This window comes from Apis laboriosa, unplaced genomic scaffold (assembly GCF_014066325.1).
Source record: "Apis laboriosa isolate Shangri-la unplaced genomic scaffold, ASM1406632v1 scaffold78_cov150, whole genome shotgun sequence".
In the NCBI taxonomy this organism is placed as follows: domain Eukaryota; kingdom Metazoa; phylum Arthropoda; class Insecta; order Hymenoptera; family Apidae; genus Apis; species Apis laboriosa.
The window spans coordinates 125,820-138,224 of NW_025224442.1; the positions used below are offsets into that span (position 1 = coordinate 125,820).

The window sequence follows — 12,405 nt, forward strand, 5'->3', positions numbered from 1 at the left end:
AGCACGCTCCACACCGGCCCTGCCCCCTGTTTATATCAATATCTCTCTTCTGCGTGCGCACACAGGCACACAGTGCTGAGTACTGTGCGCGTTCCCTCGAAGAACCGATGCCCGTCGTGCATCGGGTTTCACCGGAAACGGTGAATTTCATCGCGAACCAGGTATCTAGGAATCGTGGAGCCCCCTCGTTTCATCCGACAACTGGTGGCAATTTTCGTTAAAATCCGCCTGATATCTCGAATTTCACTTTTCCATCGTTCTTGAGAATTCTGTTTCTCGTCGTCGAGATTCGGATAAATTGATTAACTTGTTGTTGTTGGGATTCGTAATTTCGTAATCAGTGTATTCCGATTATATATTTATACAACCAGATAGAGATCGTTTATCGAATTAATGGAAATTTACAGGAGGAGGAATATTCCTTTTCGTCGAAATTTTCAAATAAAATTCAAATATATATCTCGCGTTACTCGTTTCAGAATTTTTATATATGTAATATTTACATATATATATATTCGTTACGCGAACACGAACGCCCTCCTCAATTTCTTAATCGTGTAAAAAATACCCCGACAACAATCCACCGATAAAGAATCCACTTTTCGAATTCGACGAATTCTTCCAAGATGTTGGAAGAACGTTTCATTCGACCACCCTTCTTCCGCGATCCCTCCTCTCTCAAGAGCACACGTTAAAGGCCCCCGCGATCGGGCCGAGATTATAAACGGCGCTCGTTCCAAGAACCATACCCATATCCGTCCACGAGGAGGGAGGAGGGGAGTGGAGTGGTGCATTAAATTATGTAGAATTTTCAATATGTGCCATAATATCGGTACCCACGAATACCCAAAGGAACGAAGACGAGAGCACAATTCCCATCATCGATAAGACGATCTCCCCTCCCCCCTCCTCGAAGCCAGGTCGAGAATCGGTTTTGTATCGTGGTCGATCGTGGCGGAAGAGCTTGCACCGCGCCTGCCGTGAAACGGCCTTACGCCAATGGCCGATGATGAAGTTATCCAGCGATAATGGCTCCATTACGTTGCACCGTCTCCAATGGGGCCCCGCGCACACACGCGCGTGCCCCACACGTACGCAAGCACGGGGTAAGCGTGTGGTCAGGCAGGTATCCGGGCGAAGGACCCGGACCACGTACACACGTTTCCACGATCTCGGGCCGAGCCGAGGGAGAGGGTGGTTGCGGCCAAGGTGGATCCGGCACCGTGGATTGGACAGGAATGGAAGGCAACGAAAGAGGGAGAAGGGGGTGGCGAGTATCGTCGCACCGTATACTTACCGATGGCGATTGTTTATGTTGGCTGATGGCCACTTATGTTGCACACACATCGCATTACGAGGCATCGTTCTCGGCCCTCACTCACGGCCCGTTACTTAGCCCGTGGCTTCGACGTCGTAGGGTAATGGCGAACACGTTACGGATAAAATGTATACTTAGTCCGTCGGCCTGATGGCACCCCTATGCAACGGCACCACAGATTACGTTTACGTTTACGCCCCGCTCCCCTTGTCCACGTTTCTCCTTTATCATTGTTATTTATCCGTTTTTTTCTCTCTCTCTCTCTCTTTTTCTGCGTTGTTGTTGTTGTTGTTGTTGTTGTTGTTGCGTTTGTTGGCGACACGAAGTTGCGGCCATTTTTTTCGACATTCGAAAGAGACGCTTCGTGACGCACCTGCTGGCGAAACTTGAGAAATTGCGCCTGTTGCTTTTTTTTTTTTTTCTTTTTGATCGTGATTAAAGTTCCGTTCGTGTTCTCTTCGACTGCTTTGATTGGGATTTCTTCTAATTATTTTTAATACGGATAAATGTAAATAATTGTGCTGTAATTAGAATTAGTTTTCCTGTGGATAATTAATAAAATATCTATTTTATTTTTATAAAGTTGTGGAATTTAATATCTTTTATCTTATGTAACGTTTTACCTTATATATATATTCTTCAATCTAATTGTAACATCTAACCAAATTTCATAAATTACTCTTTTCCAACGATATTGAACATTATTATTACGTTTTAATGAGCGGTATACAACGTTCGTTTATCCGTCTATCCTAAATAGAAGTGGAGATTTAATTCGTGTAAACGATCGTGCGATATCACTTGTCGAAAAGAAAAAAAGAAAAGAAAAAAACAGGATCCCCCGAGAGGAGAACGATCGAAACCGATGTGTCTGATCGTTTTAATCGGCCCGCCCCGATTATTTTAAATCATCCCACGTAAACAGGCGTCCCGACTTCCTTCGCCAAGTTGCAGAGTCTTCGAGAGGAGAGCACCAGATCTCATCCACCGGCATCCGTTTTGTTCTTATTGGCAGCGATAGAGGCGGGATTCAATAGTTATTCATTAAACTCGAATTCAGTCGGGCAGGATGCTGGGGTCAGTTCCACGCTGACCTTGCGGCTATATTCAAAGGCCTTATCTCCTGCTGAGGTTCCTCGTCCTTCTTTCTCTCCTCCTCCCTCTTTCTCCGTCTCTCTCTCTTGCCTCCCTCCTCCCTTTTATTCCTCTCTCGCCACGCTTTCGATATGCGCATATCGAAATACACTACTACGCCTCGTCCGCGAAACGTCCTCCTATCTGACGAACCCCTTTTTTCTTCCCGCCACTTCCTGTTTCGATATTTTTACTCGTCGTATCGTTTTCCGTGATTCTTCTAATTTCGCGCTTCCTGGGAGGCCATTATGGTCTCTGCTTTTGAAAATCACATGATTCGATCGATTCAATTTGATCTTCTTTGCGAAATTATGACAATTTTTTTATGAAAATTTTCCTTCCTTTCAAGGAAGATTATTCTGTGGAGAGATTTGTTCCGAAAGTACAGAAGAAAGTAAAGGGGTACTACTTGAACAATTTCAGAAATTATTATATGTTGCTTAATAATTTGGATTTAAGATAGAGATAAAGTTGTTGTGAATTCGCTTATCTTTCATATAATAGATAATATATAAATGCGCAATAGAAATATAATATAAAATAACGAAATTTAAAATCTTTTAATATGATGAAAAATAAATATCTTTATCGTTGAGTGGATTTTTTTTTTTTTTGAGATGATTTTGCTTTCCAAAGCAAATTAATTTGAATAAAGTATCTGGGTAACTTTATTTATTTTCTTATTTCTTTTTCAGTTTTCAAATCACTACTCACATAAAAGTCATTTATCTCGTAATATTAAAGTCAATTGTGTTAATATAACTCCAGTCAATCTATTATAGTAGCAAACATGTATTGAAAGTTCAATGAAACTTAATCACATTCTAATTTTCTACCTCGAATAATTTCCTTTATTATATAATCTTCTTTATTATAATATCTTTACCGATCATTGAATCAATTTTAAACCATTTTGCTCTTCAGTCCAACGTAATGATTGGCTCGAAATAAAAAAAAAATAATACGAAAAAATAGCTAAACAAATATATCTATCGACATAAAAATACACTGAAAAAAAAAACATTTTATTTAATAAACGGAGAACGTTTATAAAAGAAATATCCAGATATTACCTATTTCGAGTCGAATTTGAATAGCCTCGAGTATCTCTATGATCACTAACGAAAAGCCAAAATGGAAACGAACTGAAAAATACTCGAAGGAAAATCGAATTCAGAACATTCAGGTTTATTATGAGAAAGCGCAAGCTGCAGTGGGCGGTTCCCAAATCATTTAGCCATCTTGCAAACCGACCGCGTCGAATCGCACGGCACACACGATTAAACGTGGCTCTAGTTTCTAACGTCATGGGAACGAGCCAGCACCGACTCGCTCTGCTTCTGATCGCCGTGAAAATCGTTCCGAAAAGGAAAAAAAAAAAGAACGGTGTCCCTGATCAGCCATGGATAATTAAATGTATATTTAGAGCCAGCCGTCCAACAGCTTATTCAACGCGGCATGAGAAAACTCTGCTCCCATTCGACTCGCATCGAATAATTCTCAACGAACCTAAAAAAAAAAAAAAAATCAATCAGACAAATTTTTCGTAACCCATAAGATAATAATAATACGTACTCGCTCGAAAGCTTCTTTCAAAGTTGAATTTTCTTGGAGAACTTGATGACTTTTGTCAAAAATAACGGGCTCCAATAATATATATATTATCCACTGGTAAAATTTTTGATATTAAAAATTCGTATACATTATAAATTCATATACCATGATTATCGTGTACCGATTCTCGCGGAAAACTTCATTACAATGAACGAAAATTTTTTCTTTAATTTTAGAAACTTCGATAATGTTATTTTAAACGAATAATATTCCCTTAAAATAATATCGTTTAAAACAATCTTATCAAAGTTTCCAAAATTGAAGAAAGAAAATTTCCCCTCGAAACAAGGATGGACCACCTCCCCTCACCCTCTCGAATTCGGTTGCGCGCGATTTTCGCACAGTCAGGTTCCACCACCCTTGGTGGAATGGACCCAGGAGATCAGGAGATACAACTCTCCGCTCTCTCGCCGTTCTCGCAGAAGATCTTTCCTTCTCCTCTCGCTTCGAAAAGAGCAACAAATCCACTGCACCTTATCGTATCCATCGGCCGGCCTGGTAATCCTATAGGTGCTTAGCGTGAAATCCCATAATCGATAGTTTGCTTAACCCGGAGCCACGTGGCGCCACGTGCCTGCCTCCATTAGATCCCGTCCCAAAGGGGTCGGGGGAGAGGGGAGGGGGGCATACGACTCTCTACTCCGCCGACCCCGCGAATCTCGAAACGGACCGAAAACACCGTCGTAACACCATCTCTATCTCTGCATGCTAATATGGGAATGCGAATGGGGGGGGAGGAGGGCGACTCGGGGCCCATAGGGGAATTCGACGCGCCTCGTGCGACCGCATCTGGCTGACGTTTCCATTCCCTCTCCCTCCTCTCTCCTCCCTTCCCTCTCTCGAATCGGGATTTTCCTATCGCAGCAGGTACAGCAGGTACGAGGGAAAAGATCGTGCTCGCTCGCTGGGTGGATATGGAGAGGAGAGGAGGGGGGGAAGGGGGAAGGGGGGAGGGCAATTATCGAAATTAGATGGGATCGTACGTTATCTCGGGCGAAATTTGCGAAACGTTGTTGGACGATTTATCGGGTAACGGAGAGTGGATGATGGGATGTTGGGATAGGAGGGGAGGGGGAGTGTGTGGGTTGGGGGAGTTTGGACTGACGGGGACTCGCGGGGGATGAGAATGTTATTGAATCGCGGTGGGTTTGAAGTTGGTGTTTGGCGAAGTTTTCAGGGCAGGTTTTTTTTATGAAATTTTTGACAAGGAAGATACAAGGAAGTTTGGTTTGATTGTCGTTTAATAATTTGAAGGGATAATTGAAGAATATTGGGATACGAGTTTGATCCTTGTTGAATGGAGAAGGTTGAGAGGAATAAAAAGTTCGATAATTCTGGGATTATATATATTGTTTGAAATCTCGCATAAAGATTTGATTAAGTTTGACCTCGGTTGCATCCAATTATCTCATCATCGTAAATTCTAATTATTCGAACAGTTTCTTAATTGGAATCAGAGATCAAATTTTTTTTTTTTTTTTTCTTCAAATTTATTACATTTTTTCGTCTGACAAATACAACAATTTTGAAATTAATCCATTCATCGGTGGCTCCAGAATCATCAAGCATTTACTAATATCTTAATTACAGAAACCGCATATATTTACTCCATCATTCAACTCGTTACACAATTCCTCCACATTCACTCTACGCCATTCATAAATTCCTTCTCGGCTAATCTCTCTGCTGTCCGACAAGCTGTCATCCCATCAAAAAAAAAAAAAAAAAAAAAGAAAAAGAAAAGAAAAGAAAAAACATAAAATAATCGCATCACGAGATACTATGTAAACACATCCGTTACCGAATTATCAGCGGCAGATTATATTCTAGATCATACAATAAGTCAATGAAAAGCCGCTCGAAATCAGACGCGATAATTCAATTCTAAATCACAATAACTCAATGAAAGGCCGACGGCAACAAGATAGATACCGAAAGAAGAATACATAAACTGGAACGATTATCACTGGCCCATTCCTACATTCCGTTGTGGAATATTCCGTCAATCGATTTAACTTATTCGAAAACTTACCTTAAACCAATCCAAAAATCAATCCAGCGGATTTTTAATCAAACGTATCCAATGTATTGCACATTTTTAAAAACTTTGATTTCTTTTTTCCCTTCGGGCCTAGTTCACCATAAAGCAAGTAAATTTCATTTCTTCTTCTTCTTCTTCTTCTTCTTCTTCTTCTTCTTCTTGCCTCTACGATTGTTTTCGAGAATTCTCGTCCAACTCTCAAATATATATTCCCTTTGCGCTTGTGCGAATTTCTAAATTTCACATTTTTATATTCCATCGTGTCTGTCAGTGAAAGGGGAGCGAGGAGGCATCGTTTTCGAGAAAACGGAGAAAACGTTATTTTCTCCGTGTGACCGTGATCCAAGATCGTGGAAAGCCTGTCCCACGCCCGGCCGACCATTAACCATCTTCGAGGTCGACCTCACTTCCTTTGATAGCGGCGTCTTAGAGTCTGCCACGATCGAGACCAGCTGCGCGCTCCTCCCTCGCTCCATCTTCCTCGCCCTCTCCCTCCCCCTCCTTACTCCCCTCCTACACTCTCCCCCATCGTTTCTTTCAATCCCCCTCCCCGTTCCGCTCCGTATGGGATATTAATTATGCCGCGTGATAATGACGATGGAGCAACGAATCCGTTAATTGGCCGGCAGATACGTTTCCAAGCCTCGGCCGATGTCTAAACCGAGTTGATAAAACGGAAATAGCATTCGTAAATCTTCTATCAAGACGGGCCATTGATTGAGCCGCCGCGTTCAATGGGTCATCGTCTCTCCCTCTCTCCCTCTCCCTCTCCCTTTTCACTTCTATCTCTCTCTCTCTCTCTCGCTCTCATTGAGCAGCTTCGCTCATTCAATGATTTCGATGATTCAGATTCGGTGGATTTAATTGTTACATCACGTGGATGGGAGGGGAGGGGAGGATGTGACTTTTCTTGTGCGGGGTTAAGAACGTGGCGCGATTCCAATTCCCATTTGACTGAATGGATTTAACTATTTTGTAATATGGAAGGCTGTGATTTTCTTGTTGACAGTTTTTTTTTTTTTTTTTATTAAGCAATATATCGAGCAAGCGATATCGAGATCATTAATTTCAAATTTGTATCGCAAGATTCCATTCAAAATCTCCAATTCCAATTTCGAATAACGTTTACAGGATTCAGAAATGTTCCAAAAATCTGAAAGGAAATCCTTGCGAAATTTTAAATAATGTTCACAATCAAAAAATATTCCAAAAAATCTGAAAGAACGGGAAATCCTTGTGAAATAACATTTCAGAAATGTTCCAAAAATCTGAAAGGGCGAGAAATCCTTGCAAAATTTCGAATATTTACAGGATCCAAAAATATTCTTATAAAAATCTGAAAGAACAGGAAATCCTTGTGAAACAACGTTCCAGAAATATTCCAAAAATCTAAAAGAGCGGAAAATGTTTGCGAAATAACGTTCACAGGATCCAGAAATGTTCCAAAAATCTAAAAAAGCGAAAAATCCTTGCGAAATTTCAAATAACGTTCATAGAATCCAAAAATATTCTTATAAAAATCTGAAAGAACAGGAAATCCTTGCAAAATAACATTGAGGATCCAGAAATATTCCAAAAATCTAAAAGAGATCGGAAAATCCTTGCGAAATAACGTTCACAGGATCCAGAAATATTCCAAAAATCTAAAAGAGTGAAAAATCCTTTCAAATTTCAAATAACGTTCATAGAATCCAAAGATATTCTTATAAAAATCTGAAAGAACAAGAAATCCTTACAAAATAATTGAGAATCCAGAAATATTCCAAAAATCTAAAAGAGCGGAAAATCCTTGCGAAATAACGTTCACAGGATCCAGAAATGTTCCAAAAATCTGAAAGGGCGGGAAATCCTCGCGAAATTTCGAGGGAATGGTTTCGTATCCCCGTTTCGTGGCGAAGCATTCGCGATTAACTGCAATTATCCGCGGACAAACGGTCGGCGATAATTCCGATCTAATTGCATCCGCGACTCGGCCGACAGATGCAAATTGGGCTTAAGTCGTGGGGCTGCGGGGTGGGATACGGGTGCGGCGCACCGGAAGAGGAAGCTGCGCGTTTTCAGTAAGATGAACGACATCCATTCGCGGCTCATTCATCCTCGTAATTAGCGCTCGTCCCCGGCGCGCATCCGCGCCACGTAAATACAACGCACGTGGGAGCTATACACGACCCACCCTCCTCCTCCTCCTCCTCCTCCTCCATCCTCCTCCCTCCTCTCCTACCCCTCTGCTAATTTATTCGCGCCTTCCTACCTTCGCCTTATTATTGTATTAAGCCCGGTAGTCAACGGCGTGCTTGTTAATTAACAACTGTGGCTCGGTTAACTGGAAGAAAAATCAAAAGCGGCGAGCGTCTTCTTCTCGAGGGAATGCTCGAGAAGAAGGAGATGGTCGATAGCGTAGTACTTTTTTTCTTCTTCCTTTTCAGAGTCCTGTTCAAAGTCATCGTTCGGGATAATGGTTAGGACGGTTTGGTAAAGCGAGAGGAAGAGGATAATAAAAGAAAAGGAAGGAAAAAAATAAATAAAAGAGAGAGAGAGAGAGGGAGAGAGAGAGAGAGAGGCGGATGTGTTCCGGTAGATGTTTACCAGAGTTTACAAGAGCCGGTTTACGAGAGACGGACTATGCATGAGTTGCATGCGTTTACTTCGTGATAAATATTGCATGGGGGGGAAAAGCTCGTGTTCTTTAACGGTTTTTTCAGATGTAAATATTCATCGATGGTATTGGGCAAAGTGCCGGCTTCCCTTTTCGGTGCAAGTCGGGTTACATAGAGAGGAAAATTGCTCGGTTTTTTTCTTTCTTCTTCTTCTTCTTCTTATTCTTTTTCTTCTTTTTTCTTTTTTCTTTTTTTTGTTTTTCGGATGGATACTTATGAACATTCATAAACGACTTAGCTTCGTGGTTAAAAGGGGTGAAGATGAAGTTTACGATAAAGGTAAAAAAGAGGATGTGGTGTCGTATCTACGTTGTTGTTTATGCTGTGTCTACGTTGTTGCTATTCCTTCTAAAGGATATTAAGATAAGGAAATTTCTCGGTTGAACGACTTATTAATACTAACGAGAATAAAAGTATAACTCGACGTTCAAGTTTAAATTAAAACAATTCGACAATTGCTTGTTGAGCGCTTTCTTCAAAATTTACGACAATTTATCTATATCATAGATTATAAAATAGAAAGGACGTGTAAATTCGAGTATATTTTACCGTCAAAAATCATAAATCGATAATAATTTTAAATAACATTGAGAATAAAAAATAAATCCTTCCAAATAAAGACGAATCTTGCATTAACCTTCCCATTAACCTCCCATTAAAAAAACCGATTCTCTTGATTAAAGGGCCATTTCGTATTACGTAACGCCATATGTATCCATCTTTCACGATTTATAAGCCTCGAAAACACGGGAGAAGGAGAGGAAAGAAAGAAAGAAAGAAAGAAAGAAAGAAAAAAAGGAATCACACGTTTGCGGAGCATTTCGGTGAAATGTGTCCCTTTTTCCACAGCAAAAAGCCCACTTTTCGCGGGACAAGCCAGGAGGGAATTTAATTCCGGCATTTTCGAGGCTTGACCAAGGGTTGGCCGAGCCTCGAAAATCAGGGTTGTTCGCCACGGTTGTGGCAGTGATTTAAAATGACAACCGCTCCGGGCCAGTGCAGGGGGTTGATCCCAAGAGTGCAGTGTCTCACAGCCGACTGGCCTCTGGCAGACGACGGTTTCATGCGCCGCGATTAAAAAATTCCCGCCCCGGGTGTTTGCGCAATCTCGCGAATTTATTTATAGTTTGACCAACCCTCTTCGATTCTCACCGTTTCTCAGAACAAGCAGATTTCTCATTTCGGATCCCGCTATTCTTATCTTTATCGAATGATAAAAATACATTTTTATAAAATTATACATTTATACAAACTTTAGAAAAAAAAAAGAATTAAACTCTGCTAATAAAAAAAGAACTAATAAAAACGTATAACCTTTTCTTTCTCCTTTCTCGATGTTCTCTTCGAGTTTCCCTCTGGTGAACGACGTATAAACCGTTCGGATCCGAAACGAATTGAAACGGTCCACGAATTTCCTGGAGAATATTGGTTTAACGTCCGCTCGAGGTAGCGCAAAGCCTCGCGGAATTTATTTGCTCTGGGATTGGTGGGAGCTGCACGTTCGCCTCTCTTCTACACGAGCCACCGTGTTCAACCGCTAATGGATGTCCAGGCTGTATCTTGCCGCCGCGATTCTTGAATGAGGTTGTAATGCAGAGAGGGCAGGGGCCGGGGCCGGGCCCCTTTGTCCGGCTCTCCGCGTGGGAGGGCAATTTGTTTGGCAGAAATGGAACGTTCCGCGAGGTGCCGCGCGGCTTTCTCCCGCCTGGAATTGCGTGTATCTCTCTCTCTCTTTCTCTCTATATATATATATATATATATATATTCCAGATAAGCGGCGGAGTGAATAATAAACGGGGGAAATGAGAAATTCGCCAACGTAATTATATTTTCTTTTGTAATAGGCGGAACCTGCAAATTGCCTGCGGCGCCATCCTTTTCTTGTTCATTTTCCTTTTTTTTTTTTTTTTTTTTTTTTGGAAAAAGAAATTGACAAGTTTAAAATTCACGCGGAGAAAGGAAGAGACGAGCATCGTAGCACGGCGTGAATAATCATTCTTCATCGGAATTTATTTCGAGTGTATGTTTTTTAACTTTTTGTCGTATTTTAATACAGAAGAGAATTAAAGAAGTTTAAAATTCGGGTGAGGGTCGTGAAATGAGTAGTCTTTTTCCAAAAGATTCGTCGAAATAGAAACAAACTAAAATTAAAAATCGATTGAACAATCTCGTGCTTGACTCTCCTCGAAATAATTCGACTGATAATCAAGCTCACCTTTCATCTTCATTTCTCTTCTGAAACGTCCCTCTCTCCTTTTTAAGTGTCGTTAAGCGTCTCGCTGAAAAAAGAAAAAAAAAAAGAAATGTCAAAACAAATCAGTGAAATCGTTAACCGAGCCGATCTTTCAAACCTTCTCCATTTCCCTACGCGAATGTATCCTCGCGCTTAGGTAAATTACGTTTCACTAGCTTTCAACGCTTCTAACGGTCCTCTAACAAAACTTCCATAAAAACGGAAGTACGCGCAAAAACCGATCCAATCAACAAGCCGTCCGTTTAAGTCGTCCAACCGTATTTCGTAACGCAAAGAGCAAAAGCTATATATATTTATCAAACTAAAATCAAACTAAACCGACAGTGATGATTTTTCACGAGAAAAAATTTCTTATTACATTCTTCTCGTAGAATCGATAACGATACGTTATTAAAACTTGTATTAAAAACAGGAAAGATTTTCCACGTAAATCCATTTCACGACGAGCTCATCCCTCCCAACACCCCTAATGACTGATGATCCCAAACCGAGCTCCCCCCTCTTCTCTTTCTATTCTCTCCCAAGGAACGATCGACCGGCCGATTTCCATCTTTCGCGCGAATTCATTTCCCTATTATTTCAGGACGTCGACCAGGAGATATATGAATTGTTTGATATCGCCGGGATGCCGGCGCTAACGGCCACCCCGGCCGTTCAATGGATAAATTGTTCTAAATATCCAACGCAACCCTGGAGGAGTCGTGGGCGTGTCGGTCGCGTGCCAAGCATCTATCATCCCTTTTAAACGGGAAGATGCCGAACAGAGTGAATGGACCGGGATGTTAAACGCTGTCAAAACGTTGACGAAGTCACGTGCGCGTGGATGAAGGAAAGGCCCTGAAATGGAATACAATATCTTTCTTTCTTCCTTTCTTTCTTTCCTCTTTCGTACACACGCAGGCGTTGATCCCTCTTTTTTTTTTCCTTTGTGAAATGTTGCGATGATTTTTTTTATTCGATACACGTTTCTTTTCTTTGGTGATGGATGACGAGTTTAGAGTTCTTTGGTGAAGAGAAACGATGATGTTTAGATTCTTTTCTCGAAAAGAATAAAAAAAGAACGAGAAAACTTATCTTAGGGATCCTTTCGTGCATGTTGGAAATTCCAGATTTTGGAAACGGTTGGTTTATAATGTTTCGTTCCCCTGAAATTTTGAACGAAGAATATCCATTCCTCCGACGAATCCATTAGCCTCGTAAGAAGCCAAGCAATTATATTTTCTCGTAGCATATCGAAGTTAACGAAGAAACTCGATCGTAGAACACTCCATAGGAAATAGGGTTTGATAATTGAAGTTTGTTAATTATTTTCGATCCGGGATGTGAATGTAGACGAATATGTTAATGAATGCAAATGATGGAAATATCGGATTCGAGATAAATAGGG

At 41.0% G+C, this 12,405-nt stretch overlaps 1 protein-coding gene across 9 annotated transcripts in view; it reads right to left on the reverse strand.

Annotated features, from left to right (window-relative positions):
- Positions 1-12,405, reverse strand: part of LOC122719426 — a 196,327-nt gene that overhangs the window by 64,235 nt on the left and 119,687 nt on the right. For 7 of the 9 annotated variants that reach the window (XM_043945201.1, XM_043945205.1, XM_043945204.1 and 4 more), the window contains 2 exons: positions 10,980-11,043; positions 10,079-10,469 (listed from right to left, as the gene is read on the reverse strand). The gene's annotated coding sequence lies outside the window, so the exon portion shown is untranslated. Of the gene's footprint in view, positions 1-1,297; positions 1,428-10,078; positions 10,470-10,979; positions 11,044-12,405 lie in introns of those variants that run through there. The other 2 variants (XM_043945202.1, XM_043945209.1) reach the window with 2 other exon arrangements.